General features: G+C 50.9%; 1 long non-coding RNA gene across 2 annotated transcripts in view; it reads left to right on the top strand.

Moving 5' to 3' along the window:
* The first annotated feature begins 3,144 nt into the window (after positions 1-3,144).
* LOC133353628 (uncharacterized) overlaps positions 3,145-17,563 on the top strand; it is a 49,635-nt gene continuing 35,216 nt past the window's right edge. The window contains exons 1-2 of one of the 2 annotated variants that reach the window (XR_009756416.1): positions 3,145-3,194; positions 10,607-10,719. This is a non-coding gene — a long non-coding RNA (uncharacterized LOC133353628). Of the gene's footprint in view, positions 3,195-3,768; positions 3,905-10,606; positions 10,720-17,563 lie in introns of those variants that run through there. The other variant, XR_009756415.1, reaches the window with a different exon arrangement.

Here is a 17,563-nt window from a genome sequence, read left to right as displayed (position 1 = left end):
CCTCGATGCTCAATTGAGCAATAAATCACTTCCGATTCCCCCCCCCCCCCCCTTCTGCTCAAAGAGGCAATCAACACCGCCTGATCACAAACCCGGCAAATGCTTCTTGGGGCTTTTGTCAGCAGCAGCAGCAGCAACGATTGAGGACAAACGAGCAGTATTCCAGCCAACACACAAAAAATAAATCCGTGGGAGGATCGTGCTGGCGGAGAGAAGCGGCGTTGCGCGGAATGTAAATCTCATCGCGAGATCGCGTTAATCCTCGCGCGTGCCGTTGTGTGCTTAAGCCCGGCGACCTTCAGGGCGAGAGAGACGAGCGGGGGGGGGGGGGGGGGGGCGCGCCCCGCCGCTTGTCGTTAGCACGGAAGGCCCGCGCCGTTCGCACGTTCAGAACAAACCACGGCTCTCCCCCCTCTGCTACCATCGCACGCGGTTTAATCTGCAGGCGCTGGTGCCATCGGCGTCGATGGGTGGAGGGGGGGGAGCTGCGCGCGACTTCATCCGTGCTGCACGTGCTGACGTTTTGTAACGTGAGGGGTGCAGAGAGGCACCCTCCAGATTCTAGATTTGAAGCTTTCGTGACTGCAAGGATTCATATTCTTGGGTTTTTTCGGTAAAGTCACGTAAGTAAAGAATTAAAATTAATAAAAGTAAAATAAAATAAAAATCACGACGTTTCGGAGGCACCACAAGCTTCCGTCTTCAGGTGGAACCGTCACAGCACGCTTGCTGTATCAAGATGTTTCGTCAGAGTGCGGTGGTTGAATGATAGGGGCCGGTTACCTCTCCTCCATGGATTGTTTTTGTTGCAAACCGTAAACCAATTAAATTTCTGCTCATGCTGGAGGCTCCCCGGGGGGGGGGGGGGGCTCAAAGGTGCACCTAGCCTGGCACAAGCGCCATGGTGACGTCGCCGCAACAGGGGTCGTCTTTATTTTTGGAATGGTCATGAGTAGCCATGGTAACGGCTAGCAGAGGATGAAGGCCTCCGCCACGTGTGGACCATTTTGATAACCACAGTGGGAAGGATCAGAATCTGTATTTATACCGGAGGAGTCCCATGTGCGCTCTGATCTCCAAACACATGCCGACGTTGGGTCAACGTCGGCATGCGGCTGGAGCCGTTGGCCCAATGTTGGCGCAGCGTTCCGTGTTTTTCATTGTAATGCCCCCCCCCCCCCAGTGTTGGCCGTACTCGTTAGATCGGTAACATGGGGGGGGGGGGGGGGGGTCAGTGTGACTGAGGTTGCTGTGGGATTTTGACGGCGCTGAAAAGTGAAACGTAAAATGTAAATTGATGTTTTGCTCGTTGAGCATCGAGATGATGTAGGCGGTGTTCACTTGCTGTTCGCAGCCCTGAGTCAGTGGTGGACATTCCACGGTCCTATGGCGGGGTCGGGGGCCCCCCATAGGGCAACCGGTGTTGATTTGCCTGCAAAGTGGTTCCCCAATTGATACACCCTTGCAGGGATAATGGGTTGAGGTGACGTGATGACAGAACAAGCGAATGTTGCAACGTGCCATTGTAAGCATGTGCACACATTATAAAATCCACCTCCCCTACTCCTCCGCACTCAAATACTAACAATTGCAATCCACAGGGTAAATAAATAAGCAAATAACTGTCGCTACTAATGATAATTTCCCGTACGCGGCGTAAATTCATTCTCGTCGTGGGAGAAAACGTCGCGCTGGTGGATTCGGCATTACATTTCGCTAATGGGCTTAACCCAAGTCGTCCTCGCACTGCGAGCGCAGTCCGCAGCTCTTCAATATTAAAACCCAATTCATCTCGCGCATTAATGGGGAAATGGGATTTTCCTGCCACTCCAAGCTCCGGGAATCATCTGCCCACCCCCCCCCCCCCTCGTGACCTTGACGAGTGCAGGTCTAGGGGGGGGGGGGAGGGGGAAGGACGCCGCACGACTGCACCGGGGCAGACTCCACGCCGCAGCCTCGATGGCACGCCCGCGTATCGATTCGGCCCGCGCTCTCTCTCTCTCTCTTCTTTCTCTCCACCGTACCGACCGAGTGGTCGTTGCATTGTACGAGCACGCCCGCTTATAATCAAAGTCACAAGCGCGGAATGGACTCCTGCCGCGGCTGGATGAGAGGAGCTTAAGGTGATAACCGCGGTGACTTGGGTGCCACGGTGGGCGAGATGTTAACTCCCTCGCCTGGTACGCAGGAGGTCGTGGGTTCAATGCCGACCTTGACGTCTGTGTATTTGGAGTTTGCATGTTCTCTCTGTGGTCGCGTGGATTTTTTTTATCCGGGTCTTCCGGTTTTTTGTCTCTACATTTAGAATCAACGTCACCACGCGTTGCGAGAATTTGGCTACTATCAATTTACACGCGATGATAAGCCAACTCCGTTGAGCTGTCATTTGTGGCCAGGTCGCTTCTGAAAAAGAGCTACACACATAGCTCAGTGGGCCTTACCTGGTAAAATTCATTTTAAAAAATTACTTTAAATTGTAAAAACTAAATAGACTCGAAAGGCGGCTTCTCTGGTTCTCGTTGAGTCCCGGACAAAAGCTCGACTACGGATGCGGGCGTAGTCACCTGCTGGTTGCAGAGACTTTGACTTTTTAAACAACTTTTATTGCCGCCAGCAGCAACAGCACTGGAGGCAATTCCGATATGAAATACACAGCCACCAGCAAACGAATAATCGCTATAAATCCACGCGCTGTGGTTGCAGAGAGCGCGGGAGCGAGCGACTCAATATTTGCTCGCTCGATTTTGTGAGTGTGGCGAGCAGCAGCAGCATCAGCACACGGCACTGAATAAGCGCTGTTGTATCCCCATTGTTCCCCTTGCGAGACGGGATGGAGCGAGGGGGTGGGGGAGGAAGAAAGGCCGCCATGAATCGAGCTCCATTGGAAACGGATCCGCTTTGGTCCATAAGCCGCGTACAGGGCCTTGGCATCCTTTCAAATAATTACTTAATTGTTTGCAGCGTTGGCCAATTACGCCCCCACCCCCCCCCCCCCCCAGACGGTGATAAGCAGCGGAGCAGGATGTCGCCATGTATTTTAGAGAGGCTTTTAATAACCTCGGCAAATTGCTCTCCATTTGGGTTCCGCGGGCACTCCAGCGAGCGCGCGCGCGCGCATCAGGGCACGCGCATCAGGGCACGCGCATCGCGATCCGCGCGCGCGCGCGAGCTGACAACGCCAACCGCTCGTCTCGGTGAGGCATCTCTCTCGGCACACCGACCGGCGCTCTGTATTTTTAGAAATAAATGTATGACCCATCGTGGTCGTCTGCCAGATAATAACATTTTTTGGTTTCACTTCTGTCATTGTTTTCCTTCCCCTCGCCTTTCCCTGCAGCTTCTATGCGGAAGTGCCCCCCCCCCCAAACCCTCGTCACTTTTTTTAGGAAGCCACTGGAGCTATGAGCTTTTAAATCGAAATTGAAAACTAATTTATTTGGAGCAGAGTTTGTTATCCTTCCCCCGCACCTTCGATTCGAACGGTTGGCTACGTAACGGTTCCGAAAGAAGTTCAACATACATACATTTAAATCAATACATGATATTATCAACGCACTCGTCAACAGCGCCGTGACCGTAGAAGACGATAATTTAATTCGCGACATTTCTGGTAGTTAGTGAATTTGGATAGCACACTGGAGGGCCATTTCCCGACAAACGTCGCCGATGACCATCGTGTGTATTTCAAGGCCACAGTGTTGTTGACGAGTGTATTGAGTTGCTAATTCATTGTCCTTGTGCACCGCCGCCAATGCAGCAGCAGCATCACGAAACGAGGCGTCGCTTCCATTGGTAGCGACGACTCTTGACAGAGCAGTGGAGGGGAAGGGAGCGGACGTGACTTTTCCTCCCGCACGCGCACGAGAGACGGCGTCTCTTATGCATGCGTGCAGGAAGAGTCGGGGTGAGGAGAGGGAGGGGTGTGGGCGAAGGGGAGGGTAGGCGAGTGGAGGGGGGGGGGCTGAGAGGGCACAGGCGGTTTTGAAGAGGAAGACAATGTGTGTAAAAGCCTCAGCTACGGTGGCTATGAAAAAAAAATACAATGTAGATCTGTGACCGGCGCCGCTGTGATGCTTCAGTGGGAACGAGGCGTGCGCTGAGCCCACTAAATCTCAATCGAGATGAAAGTTAGAGGCCATTTGAACAGTTCATGCTCATTGGCTAAGAGATCCAACAAGCTCCGTGTGAATTAGCTTCATTATCGCACGTCGTTATTTTCATCGAGACATCACTCTGCCCGTTGTGGAAAATTTTACTTGCATTTACAGGGAGCAGTGAGTGGTGCATTGGATGGCGCATGCCATTAATGAACCCAGGTGACTTGAGTTGGATTCCCAGCCATGGGTGTATGTACGTTGAACTTCTTTTGCACCGTACATAACCAACCGTGCTAATCGGAGGTGCGGGTAGCATCAGTGATGAGGAGATGTCCGAACTGGTCCTGTGCTACTCACCATCTCTCCGCCACCTTCTTAGCCATCCCACACTGACCAGCGTGGTGAAGTATGGTCAAACAACCTCCACGACCCCCAACACGCAGTGAGTTAGTCCTTTATTCAGCAGTGGGTTGCCAAAGCGCTGTACAATGTCATGATTCGAAGACTCGTAGGCAAGATTACAATATTCTTGGTTATTTCGGTAAAGTCACGTAGAAGGGAAATAATAAAATAAAAATAAAACATAATAAAATAAAAGATTACAATATTCCACTCACATGGAAAATTGAGCACACCCTAACTAATGTGTTTTTGGGTTATTTCGCGTAAACATATAAATATGTCGTTAAACCCGCCACTACCCGACAGCGAATTAGTAAGGTTTGTCACATGCAAGAAACGTGGCAATTAGTTACTACTTCCGCGCACCGGTGTGTTGGAGAGTAAACCCACAACATTTATTATTCGAGTACGGTGATATTTCGCTGGTGATTACGACAACAAAGCCTCATCATGCGATTTGCCAAAATTGTGAAGAAGTCCTCCTGTTTCGGTCTTAAATAGAGCGAAGGTGATGTCATCACTGTGAGCCGATGAGGCACGAAGACCAGAGGCGAGTTTACGACGTTATTTCGATATAAACCGATCATATTAATCTGAGAATATGCAGGACCTATTTTATTGGTTGGGTTATTCGCAATGAATGAACATATGATGGAATTGCACATTTCTATTCATAATATGGTAATATTGTAATTTAATTTAACAGAGCGTCATTATTGCAATTGCATCCCACAACGCTGCAAATGACACAAAAACAAAACCCCCACTTACTTAGCAAATCAAAACCAACAACAAATTAATACATAAATAATGAGAAATAAATATAGTAGTAGGTTTTTACCCTTTTAAACTGGTACAAAACTGACACCTTTATTCAAGGCATCATGTTTGCCTTGAATAATGGTGTCAGTTTTGTACCAGTTTAAAAGGGTAAAAACCTACTACTATATTTTGCCACTGTTAAAAGAGATCTCATAGTGAGAATAAATACACAACAACAAAATGATCAGCACAGAGAATAAAAAAATCCGTTCGGTCCCCATACCCCAGACCACAATCCCAACATGTCGCCGGATTTAGGGCAACCTTCACCAACCCCCCACCTTTATTATGAGTAATATTGGTCACGATAGCCATACGAGGTGTTAAACGAATAAGACATGCTCCCTGTGGGAGATGGCAACACGTCGGCTTCCACCTTCCAAACAGTGGAATGGCCCATCGATATTAACGCCGCAGGAGAAAAGCTCGGGCGATGGGCAGGGCCTGCCAAATTGGAAAACCGCGCCGTTCGATTCCTCAACATCTCAAACCCCGCGTGAGCGTCGCTCCGTTGCCGGCCGCGTCCCGCGCGGTTATAAACGAATTTCATAGAGACCGCGCGACACGCATCAGAGGTTACTCGCTCCGAGATTCACAGAGAGATGCGCGTCCCTACTTGGGCGTATTGGCACGGGACAATGATTGAAAATTGGAAACAAAATGAGGAAATGTGCGGTGGACACCGAACGGGTCATGTTTTCCACGTGGATCGTGGTGATGCTGCTGATGATGATATTTCTCATACTCAATGCACGTAGTCGGCTCTAACGTTGCACGATTTCCAGTGCGTGGATTTGTTTAAAAGTAGCGGCGCAGCCCTGCAATGGCGCTGCTCGCTCGCGTGCTGGCGGATGGGGCCTCCACTGGAGAGGAGAGCTATTGGGAGCCCGTTGAGAGGGAATCTTGTACCGACTCGTCCGCACTCGGACACACCCAATGAGTAGCTTATAGCAGCATCCATCCGATTTCATTCTCGAATTGAATATTAATTTCTTTCGAACCGCTTCCTGCGTTTAGATTGATTGTCCTTTCCCCGCAACTCCGATTAGCGCGGTTGACTACGTACGGTACGCAAGAAGTTCAGCATACATACAAGTACGTCTTGGAAGATGTGGGGAGTACCTACACTTTACCCCACCCACCATCTGCTGGGTGGACAGAGGCGCTGGTGGTGGTGGGGGGGGTTAAGAAACTTGCGGTGGCGAGGAGATGTTAACTACCTCGCCTGCTATGCAGGAGCCCGTGGGTTCAATCCCGACCCTGGCGCCTGCTGCTGTATATTTGGAGTTTGCGTATCTCTCTCTCTATCATCATCATCAGGGTGGATAGGAGATGTTAACTACCTCGCCTGCTATGCAGGAGGTCGTGGGTTCGATCCCGACCCTGACGCCTGCTGCTGTATATTTGGAGTTTGCGTGTTTCTCTCTCTATCATCATCATCAGAGTGGATAGGAGATGTTAACTACCTCGCCTGCTATGCAGGAGGTCGTGGGTTCGATCCCGACCCTGACGCCTGCTGCTGTATATTTGGAGTTTGCGTGTTTCTCTCTCTATCATTATCATCATCATGGTGGCTAGGAGATGTTAACTACCTCGCCTGCTATGCAGGAGGTCGTGGGTTCGATCCCGACCCTGACCCCTGCTGCTGTATATTTGGAGTTTGCGTGTCTCTCTCTCTCGCCTGTGGTCGCGTGGAATTTTTCTCCGGGTCATTCGGTTCCCCCCCCCCCCCCTCATTTAGAATCAACATCACCACGCGTTTCGAGTTTTTTGGCTGCTCGAATCTGCACATGACGATAAGCCACCCAGTTGAGCTATCATTTGTGGTAGCCATTTCGCTTCTGAAAAAATAGATACACAGCTCAGTGGCTCTTACCTGGTGGAACAAAACGCAATTAATTTTGTAATAGTTTAAACTACCACGCCGGGAGATGGACACGAAACCGGGGGTGGGGGGGGGGGGCTCTGCCGAGTGCACTGCTAACCAAGGCGGCCACTGTGGCTGCTTGCTGCGTGGTTTGTGTGGGTGGAGGGAGACAAGTTCAAGTTCATGTATTAGGTGTAGCCCTGTGAGCATCGGGTGCAACCGCAACAAACAAAAAAAAACATGAACAAGAAAACATCTTAAAGTGACTATGTGCAAACAGAAAATCCAAGAAAAGACAGCAAAATATTGCAGAAAAAGCACCGTACACCAACGCTGTGTGCACAAATCGCGTTGTTTGCCGGATGGTTATTCTGGGCAGGATGTCTCGGGGTGCCGAGATTTGCTTGCCCGCCAGGTGAGATGTCCGCTCTGCAGTTGGCACCCCCCTCCGCCCCTCACCCCCACCGCCCCCCCCTCCTGCCCCCCCCCCCTCCTGCCCCCCCCCCCCTCCTGCCACCTCAAGCAGGCGACGTCTTCTTCCCGGGCTCGCGTCAGGCGCAGGGGACTGGCGTCGCGCGGAAGCGCGGAGCAATCTCTGTCGCTCCCTCCCTCCCTTTGTCTCCTTCTCGCTCCCTCCCCCCCCCCCCCTTAGCTCTCCCTCTCAATCCCCCTGCCTCTCTCTCTCTTCTCTTTGTCTTTCTCTCTCACTCACCGCTCTCTCGGCCTTTATCTGTCTCTCTCCTGCCTCTCCCCCCCCCCCATCTCTGCTTCCCCCCCTCTTTCCCCCCAATCTCTGCCCCCCCTCTCTGCCTCCTCCCTCTGCCCCCGCTCTCTGCGTTCCCCCCTCTCTGCCTCCACCCCTCTGCCCCCGCTCTCTGCGTTCCCCCCTCTCTGCCTCCCCCATCTCTGCCCCCGCTCTCTGCGTTCCCCCCTCTCTGCCTCCCCCATCTCTGCCCCCCCTATCTGCCTCTTCCCCCCCTCTCTGCCTCCCCCTCTCTGCCTCTCCCCCCCTCTTTGCCCCCCCTCTCTGCCTCCCCCCTCTCTGCGCCTCTCCCTCCCTCTCTCCTGCCCCCCCCTCTTTCAGCCTCTCCCCCCTCTCTGCCCCCCCTATCTGCCCCCCCCTCTCTGCCTCCCCCCCTCTCTGTGCCTCTCCCTCCCTATCTCCTGCCCCCCCCTCTCTGCCCCCCCTCTCTGCCCCCCCTCTCTGCGCCTCTCCCTCCCTATCTCCTGCCCCCCTCTCTCTGCCCCCCCTCTCTACCCCCCTTTCTCTGCCCCCCCTCTCTGCCCCCCCTCTCTGCCCCCCCCTCTCGCGACTCGCCTCGCCGTTAATCTCCCGCAGCACGCGTCTCTAAGCACGTGATGCCGCCTACACTCCGTCTCTTTGTTTTGTTTAAATGGAAATGTGCAACCGGCTATGGGGTCCTTTTCAGATATTGAAATTTCACGTGTGCGCTGCCCTTCTCTACACGTGTTGTAAATACCTAAGTGCGTGCGTGTGCACCGCGTTGTGATGCGAGCCGTGTGGCAGTATCACTCTCGCCTGCAGTCTTGGCGGGCTCCAGGAGTCGCGCGTCATCCCCTCCCTGTCGAAGCGATGTTTCATCACTTAGGACGCAAATGTCTCGTCCGCATCCAGACACCCCCCTCCCCACCCCCCCTACTTCCGCCTCCAAGCAAAAACAGCCGCTCGCTTGAGAGACGACAGTTGTGGTGACAGCAGCCGGCCATCGGTTTATTTTTCTCTGGGTCCTCCGGTCTTCCCCTCCACATTTAGAAACACGCGTTTAGAGCTTTTGGCTGCTGCTATACATTCCACACGATGACGATGAGCCTCTTCGTTGAGCTCACGTTTACAGGCCAGGTCGCTTCTGAAAAAGAGACATTTATAGCGTCAATGGGCCTCACCTGGTAAAATAACAATAGCAAATGGTTTAGTTTGAGTATTGCCCTTCCACCGCACCTACGATGAGCACGGTTGCCCCCCGCGTACGGCGCGAAAGAAGTTCGGCATGCACGTACATACAATCAACCATCGCGTCAATATGGACGGGTCCCACTCACTCCGCGGCTAAGACGCGTAACACGGACCGCCTACACGCGCGGTGTGTGTTGGGCGCAGCAGCGTGGCGCGGTGCTAATACTCGAGCCTCGCCGGCAAACCACCACCACCAAACCACCTGGGTTCCTCTTTTTGGTTCTTTCGGTAAAGTCACGTAGAATGGAAATAATAAAATAATAAAAATAAAACTATAAAATAATTCTCACGACGTTTCGGCCACAACGCAAGCAGCCGTCCTCAGGTGAAGAACAGGGCTGTCGAGAAGACTCTGTTCTCCACCTGAGGATGGCTGCTTGCGTTGTGGCCGAAACGTCGTGAGAATTATTTGATAGTTTTATTTTTATTATTTTATTATTTCCATTCTACGTGACTTTACCGAAAGAACCAAGAAGATGAATCCCTGCAGTCACGAAAGCTTTAAGTCGAAATTTAATCACCCGGGTTCCATTTCTGTCTGTGGGTGCATGTTTGTCTCGGGCTGTTTGCGTGTCGCCCCCGCTCTGCATGAGTTTTCCTCCGTAGTTCTCCTGTTTCCTCCGACAGTTGAAAACGCACGCACAGCGTAGGTATGTTGAACTTATTTCGCACCGTGCGTAGGCACAATGTCAACGGTGTTAGCCCAACATCTCAATGTAACAGGCCCCTTGTGGAGAGGGGGGGGGGGGTAAATTATTATGATTACGTTATCAACTTCTTGTGTATTCATTTGTATGGCTCGAGTACTGGACCATTGCAGAGGCCGCCGTATAACACGTGTCATCATAGGCGGAGTTTGACTTTTTTATTTAGACCAAATATCTATTTCATTTAAAACCTTCATTGTAAACTCAGCCCATGAGTGTCGTTATAATGTGAAACTACCAAGAGCCGCGACCATCAAATCACACGGGCTGCCGCCGCCGTCGTAATCGCCACGGGAATCACCTTGAGTCCAGAAACCACGGCAAGACGAGGCACGGCAGCCATGCAAGACTTTGCCCACGGAGGCACGCGGCAGAGAACGTGCCCTTTGCAGGTCAGGCCAGGCCAGGCAGCGATGGAGTGGGGAAGTCGCGGGTGCGTGATGAGAGAGGGCCCTGCCACGGTGACGGTGCGGGTGCGAATCTCGCAACCGCTGTGTCGCGTTGAGTCTCGATATCTCGCTTTAGCGTGGAGGGAGAGACTGCTTTGCTGTCGGGGACACGAGAGCACGTGGCCTTGTGTCGTCTGGTTAAATAACAATGTGAGGAACATGGGATTTCATTAGCTATTGAGGGACACCAAAACTTGTATTTCTAAAATTTATATATGTATGGAAAGCCCTCCTCCCTTGATTTTAAATACAAATTTCTGGAGTAATGCTGCCTTTGATCTTTTCAGATCTCGCACCGATGAGTAATGGCTTTGTGAGCGCAAGGCCTCCTGCACGAATATAATCCATCACCATCAGTCGAGGCAGTAACACGCGGACACGAAATCTTCCGAGCAAAAAGGTAACATCGGCGTGCCCAGCAATTGTCAGCAAGCAGACGATTTCTGTAACAGATGTTCTTTAGCCCAAAGAAAGGGGTGAAATCTCGATATTTTAAAGTGGATTTTACGGGAAAATGTGATTCATTTTTCCAGTTCACATATATGTCAAGTTTCATAACATCACCGCAACAAGTTCTGCATAATTGTGTACGCATTTATGTCGATTCTTTATATGTTGCTTCTTGTAGAACATTGCTACATAGCGTGTGCACAAACTAAACCAGCCATGGGTGTTATTGAACATTCCACGTTAACAAAAAAAAACCGACGCAGCCTCGCAATGTCCCGCTCACGTCACTGCTGGCTGAAGGGGCCTCCAACCAGAGCGAATTCTAGAGCTCAATTGGCCTACTCTTCCACTTTGGCCAGATGTGTTTGCCAATTAACTGTTTATTGTATTTGACCAGATAAGGACCACTGAGCTATACTGTACAACTCTTATTGCGGAGCGACCTGGCCATAAGATAATGATAGCTCAACGGAAATGGCTTACCATCAAAACTATCACGTGGCAATTTATAGCAGCAGCTGCAGCAGCAGCCAAAACTCTAAACGCGTGACGTTGATTCTAAATGTGGAGGGGGGAAACTGGAGGTTCCGGAGGAAAATCCACGCGCCATGAACTCATGTTCACTGCTGGGTGTCCTGAAGGGTGTGAGAGTGATAGAGGGTTAAGAATTGTTCCCAATTGTTTCCAAATGCCGCGGCCCGTGGATTCGAACCAAAGTCAAGAGTGACTGGCCGCTATTAAAGTCACGTCTATGGGACACAACGAAACACATGGAGAAGATCTCCTGCAGTCAATCACAAGCGGCATCTGTCGAGCCAACAGCAACAGAGAGCAGATGAGTTAAAGCACAGAGGCTTTCGCGACCAAATATTATCCATAATCCAGGAGGATTTCTCCAAAACTTTGGTTGTCGCCTGATGATGCTGGTCGTCATTGCTGGCGAAGCGTCACGGTACTAGAATTGTAAATGTTGTGGGCCTACAAGATGTGACCTTTTTCGTGAGTGTACTCTCCAACACACCTGTGTGCTGTACCAGTAACGAATTGGCATGTTTGGTTTCCGTGCCAAACCTTACTAATTGGCTGTGTCGGGTGGTGGCGGGTTTAACGACGCATTTATATATTTACGCGATCTCACCCCAAACACGTCTCTATTATGGAGGATCAGACAATCAATGCGTCGCCTGCTGTGATTCCGCGAGTGCGATCCGACTGCAAACGGGAGAGCCTTCCTCACACGATTTCCGAGCAAACACCAAACCCTCCCCCACCCCACCCACCCCCCCACTAAAATTGCGCACCACAATCTCTCACAAACAAACCGTCGTCGTTACAGGCGAGCGGTCGCAATGATTTCTGTTTTGATTAGCTGCGCTGCTAACCGTACGACACGGGAACAGCGGTACAATATTACCGTGTAATTGAAAAAAAAAAACTACATAGAATGGAACCTCATGAATTCACCGATTTTTGTCACTCGCACATTGCAGGTAATGAACAGACATGAAAGCTGTTATTTATATATAAAGACAAAGGTAAAGACCCCCCGTACAGGCTTCGACGGACTATTGGGGCAAGTGCTGTTCGCGAGCACGTCACACGAGTGGGTGGGTAGCCAGCACCACGCCCGGCCGCCTTCGTCTCCCTCGCGGCGATGGGAACACATCGCACCAAGGAACTCGTTTGAGTCGACCCAGTGGAGGCTCAGGAACAGTTCAGAAAATTCGCCACTGTCTTTGGTCGTGAGCGGGAATCGTCGAACTCGGGTCGGCAGGTTTGGAGCGCAGTACGCTAACCACAACACTACCGCTCGTCACCGCGTGTCCCGGTGCAGCAAGCAGTGACGAATATCTGAACCGGTCCCGAGTCTCTCCTACGTCGATTCAGCCTTGAATGCGTACCTGGTGCGGTGTGTATAAAACGTCAGCGGTGGGGAGACAAAGGCGGCCGCGGTTGTGGTGGAGGTCACCCACTCCGGCGTTTGCCGTGGCCGTCCTTCATGGATGCTTGTGTGCACGTGTAGCCTTAACAGACTGTTGGAGCAAGGGGTGTTCGCGAGCACCTATGAAGGCCGGCACGGCACGCGAGGTAGTGAGTGGCCAGCATCACGCCTGGCCGCCTTTGTCTCTCCCAAGTGGCGATGTTTACACGCCGCACCATCTACTCATTTGAGGCTGAGTCGACCTAGGGGAGGACCAGGACCGGTTCAGATAATCGTCACTGGGTGTTGGTGGCCGTGAGCGGTTTCATAGCGCAGCGCGTTCAGCGTACACATGCACACACGCACACGCGCACACACACAACATGTGCGGCGCTTTTGATGCCAAACTTCTCTCTTAGGCAGTGAGAAGGAGGGAAGGGCGCGGGTGTGTGTGGCGTGCACATGTGTGTGTGTGTGTCTGTGTGTGTGTCTGTGTGTGTCTGTGGGTGTGTGTGTGTTTGTGTGTGTGTGTCTGTATGTGTCTGTGTGTGTGAGTGTATGTGTGTGTGTCTGTGTGTCTGTGTGTGTCTGTGTGTGTCTGTGTGTGTGTCTGTGTGTGTGTGTCTGTGTGTGTGTCTGTGTGTGTGTCTGTGTGTGTGTGTCTGTGTGTGTCTGTGTGTCTGTGTGTCTGTGTGTGTGTGTCTGTGTGTGTCTGTGTGTGTGTCTGTGTGTGTGTCTGTGTGTGTGGCGTGCACGTGTGAGTGTGGGGAGCGGTAGTGTAGTGGTTAGCGCTATGCTGCGCTACGAACCGAACAACCCGAGTTCGATTCTCGCTCACGACCAGCACCAGTGACGATTATCCTAACCGGTCCTGGGCCTCCCCTAGGTCGACTCAGCCTCAAATGAGTACCTGGGTGCGGTGTGTAAACATAACCACTAGGGAAACAAAGGCGGTCGGGCATTGTGCTGGCCACCCACCCCCTCGTGTGCATTGCCCGGCCTTCATAGGTGCTCGCTAACAGCACTTGTCCCAATAGCCTGTTTAGGCTATACGTAGGATCTTTGTATTTGTATGCGCGTGGTTTGTTGCACGCGGCCCCTTACCGGAGTCGCCGAATCTCTGATGAGGTGGGGGCCCGCGCTGATTGCGTGCTAACGACGTGCCCGTCATGGCGACGGGAGTCGTGGGGTTTATTCTCCATCTGTTCGCTCTAACTTCGCCAAAAACCCTGGACCTGAAATGCTGACGCATCATCAACATCACATTACTACAAAGTCAATTTTCCTCCGTGCTAAACAGTTTCCCCAGTGCCTACGTGTGTGTGTGTGTGTGAGTCCATTCACGCGCGTGTGTGTTTGCGGTGTGTGTGTTCACGTGTGCGTATACACGTGTGTGTGCTTGCGTCTGCAATTGTGGGAATCAGTGGCCCTGCGGTTTCGGGTACTGCGCTAGGAATCATGCTCACATGGGTTCGATTCCCAACCATGGCTAACACCATCGGCGAGTGATATCTAAACAACCGGTTCTGGGCCTCCCCTAGGTTGACTCGGCCTTAAACGAGTACCCCTGTAAAGGGTATATAAATATCAGCACTGGGGAGGGAAAAACAATGCGTGCGTGTGCGATTCTGGTCACGCCGTCGGCATGTGGTGTGTGAAAAACCATACACGGACTCGGCAGTGAGCGTGTTGAATTATCAATTTCATCCGCTGGAGAAGAACGATGCGCACTTCGCCAACGATCTGTCCCTGTGTGGATTTATGAGTGTGAATGCAGGCAAACACAGGCACACACGCGTACGTATTGTAAATACCCTAAACTTGGCAGATGTCTGTAGTATATATATTGCACGGTTGTAAAATGGCTTTTTCCGCGCAGTCGTGCTGCTGCTGCTGCTATTATTCAGCCTCTCCCGGCTATTTTCATTAATTACGCGACATTTGGCCACCCACCCCGAGCGCTGTTGAAATGCCGTTGCCGGCAGCAGTTTTCCAAATGTGATGACCGTCGCTTTTATTCGCGGTGCGCGCTTTCGACCCGAGACCTGAATACAAACACGGCCGTGGCCTTCTGTGTCATCATCGCTCACTCCGCCGCCGCCGCCGCGATCGGCTGCTGCTGCGGCTCACGTCTCGGAGGAGAGATGAGATCGATACCCATCCGCCAGCATCGCCAAACCCCCCCCCCCCTCCGACCATCACCGCCCTTTTCGTGCTTCAACTCTCCCGATGTTGGCTTCTTAATTTTAAAGAGCAATACCGTAGGACAACGTTTTTTTTATGAAGGTTACTGCCACATTGGGGTTTTTATTGTAAGATGTTTTCAAACAATTAATGACGAGTGTGTTTATTGTACACGGTCACCACATCGCAGGCTTTTCAGATGGGCTTCTGCGGCCGTCTGGAACGCTCTTCCTTCCGATATCAGGAAGCCACTGGAGCTATGCACTTTAAAAAAATCTAGGTGGAAAACTAATTTCTTTAGAACTGATTTTCCTGTTTAGTTTGTTGTCATTTCCCTGCGCCTCCGATAAGCACGGTCGGCTACGTATGGTGGGAACAAATGTCGAGGTACATACATACCGTGTTAAGAAGATCGGAGCAACCCGGATAAATCCCACGCATGCGAGGGGGCAACACTCGATACCCGTATGGATATAAAATATATAAATAGATGGCGATCAGTCCACTTGCTGTCGTGCGTCCTCCTGGCGAGTCAGGGTCATGGCACATGGCACCTCGACGCAACATCGGTGCAATCCACCAACCCCCGTTCCATCCGCAGTGCTGGACTACAGGCCACGGGCATAGCCGCCACTGGCCCGGCCGATGGCTGATTGAGAGCGCACCAACTCATTGTATATTGAGGTGAAATCCTGCGGCTGTGGATATAATCAACGTGCGTTTAGAGTACTTGACTGCTATCAATTTCTACGCGATAAGCCACTTGGTTGAGCTATTATTTGTGGTCAGGTCGCTTCTGAAAAAAGAGCTAAATAGCTCGGTGGGCCTTACCTGGCAAAATAAAAATAGTTGAATTTGTTGTTTAACATGTGGTTGAGGCAGATAATTGCGCGAGCTGTAGCTGAGTCTCTCGCCGTGATGAGTCCGCGCCTCCGTCGCTTTACGTCCCGTGGTCTGTGCTGGGTGACGCGTGCCGTGTGAAGGCCCCCTGCCCACACCGTCACCAGACACGGGTGCTAGAGTGTCCATACTTCACCACGCTGGTCTTTGCGGGTGGGTGAAGAGATGGGACCTGGAGCAGCCCGGTTCGGACGTCATCTGCCACTGATTTTGAGTGTCGTGGCTTGGAATCGAACTCAGGCGGAAAAACTGACACCTTTTTTTTACAAGGAGTCATGTTTGCATTGACCACAATACCTGCGGTCGGAATGCAAACAAAAAACACAACTCTGATAATGTATGCACTGTCCTTGAAATTGATTGGTCCACACCCGAGACAGCTTTCCTTAGAGCCTAGTCTCACATGGGGTTGGACTGGATGACGCCAAAAGGCGCACAACTCAAAGACAATGCACCATCATAGTTTGTGAGCTCGGGGTAAGCATTTACATCATTGGAACCTCCTTTGCCAGTAGCAAAATATTATAATTGGTTTTTTACCCTTTTATCTGGCAACAAAACAAAAAAAGGTGTCAGTTTTGTTGCCAGATAAAAGAGTAAAAAAGCAATTATCATATTTTGCTACTGGCAAAGGAGGTTCCAATGGTGAACTCAGGCGGTTGAGTTAGTTCATAAAGCAGTGCGGCAAAGCACTGCGACAATGCAAGACCGAATATTTACAATATATAAACAAGTTGTATGATTGTCCACCGTATTCATTTTGTTTGGATTGCGTCTATCAAAGAGATGGACGTGAAAGAGTGAACATTGTTGACGACCCGCCACGGCTGGACATTTTATATAAAAAGAGCTTCATAGCTCATCGGATTTATGGCATCTCCACAGCCACGAAGGTCAATAGCGGATCCCTGTGACGTTTTCACTGTCACTGATTATGGACGCGATCATCCCAGCAGCCGCAGGATTTCACGAGAGAAGAAAAAACCACAACCTTTTTGTTCATTTTACTTATAAAGGACAATAAATTGTAAATGGTTACGACAAGAAAAAGAACACGAGCGGCGTATTGACGGTTAAAATCGTCGTAGAAATCCTCTCATTAGCGATGAAGGCCGAGAAGTCTCCTTCCACTTTCTATTCCAAACAGCGTTAATAATTAAAATGCCCCTAATTATTGTCTCCGGTAATGAGTGGACACCGGTGTGATTTATAATAAAGGAGAATGATTGATAGCGCAGATCGTTACAAATTATTATGTAATTTAGCTAATAACAGGATGCATTTTGAAAATGCACTAACAAGGTATGCGATGGCTGCGTTGGCGTGAGCCTCACTGACTGATTAGACGGACGCATTGTCACGGTGGAGCCACTGCTGTGTTTTCAACACAACTGGTTATTAATTTTGTGTCTTTATAATCACCACCACCACCATCATCACCATCATCACCATCATCATCATCCTTTTCTTTGTTGTCTCCAGGGTTCGATTCGCCGCCGAATATTTTTTCAGGTCGCTGTGTAGATCGCATTGGGTGGCACGTGACGTCACCAGGCTGTAAGCGAGAGGTATCCTGGATGTGGTGTGTCGGGTTACGGAATGTTTTTTTTTTCCTGAGTCGCCGACCTATCGACAAGACGCGTTCTGAAATGAAGCCCCGGTTGTCATGAGCATTACAGCTATTATCATCATCATCATCATCACCATTATCATGATCATTATCATCATAACTATTATCATCATCATCATCATAATAATAACCACTATCATCATCATATCATCACCGCCA

This window comes from Lethenteron reissneri, chromosome 44 (genome assembly GCF_015708825.2).
Source record: "Lethenteron reissneri isolate LAM-NWPU_2019-01 chromosome 44, ASM1570882v1, whole genome shotgun sequence".
Classification (NCBI taxonomy): Eukaryota; Metazoa; Chordata; class Hyperoartia; order Petromyzontiformes; family Petromyzontidae; genus Lethenteron; species Lethenteron reissneri.
Note: the sequence above shows the minus strand (reverse complement) of the source record. Positions and strands in the feature narration are given on the sequence as shown.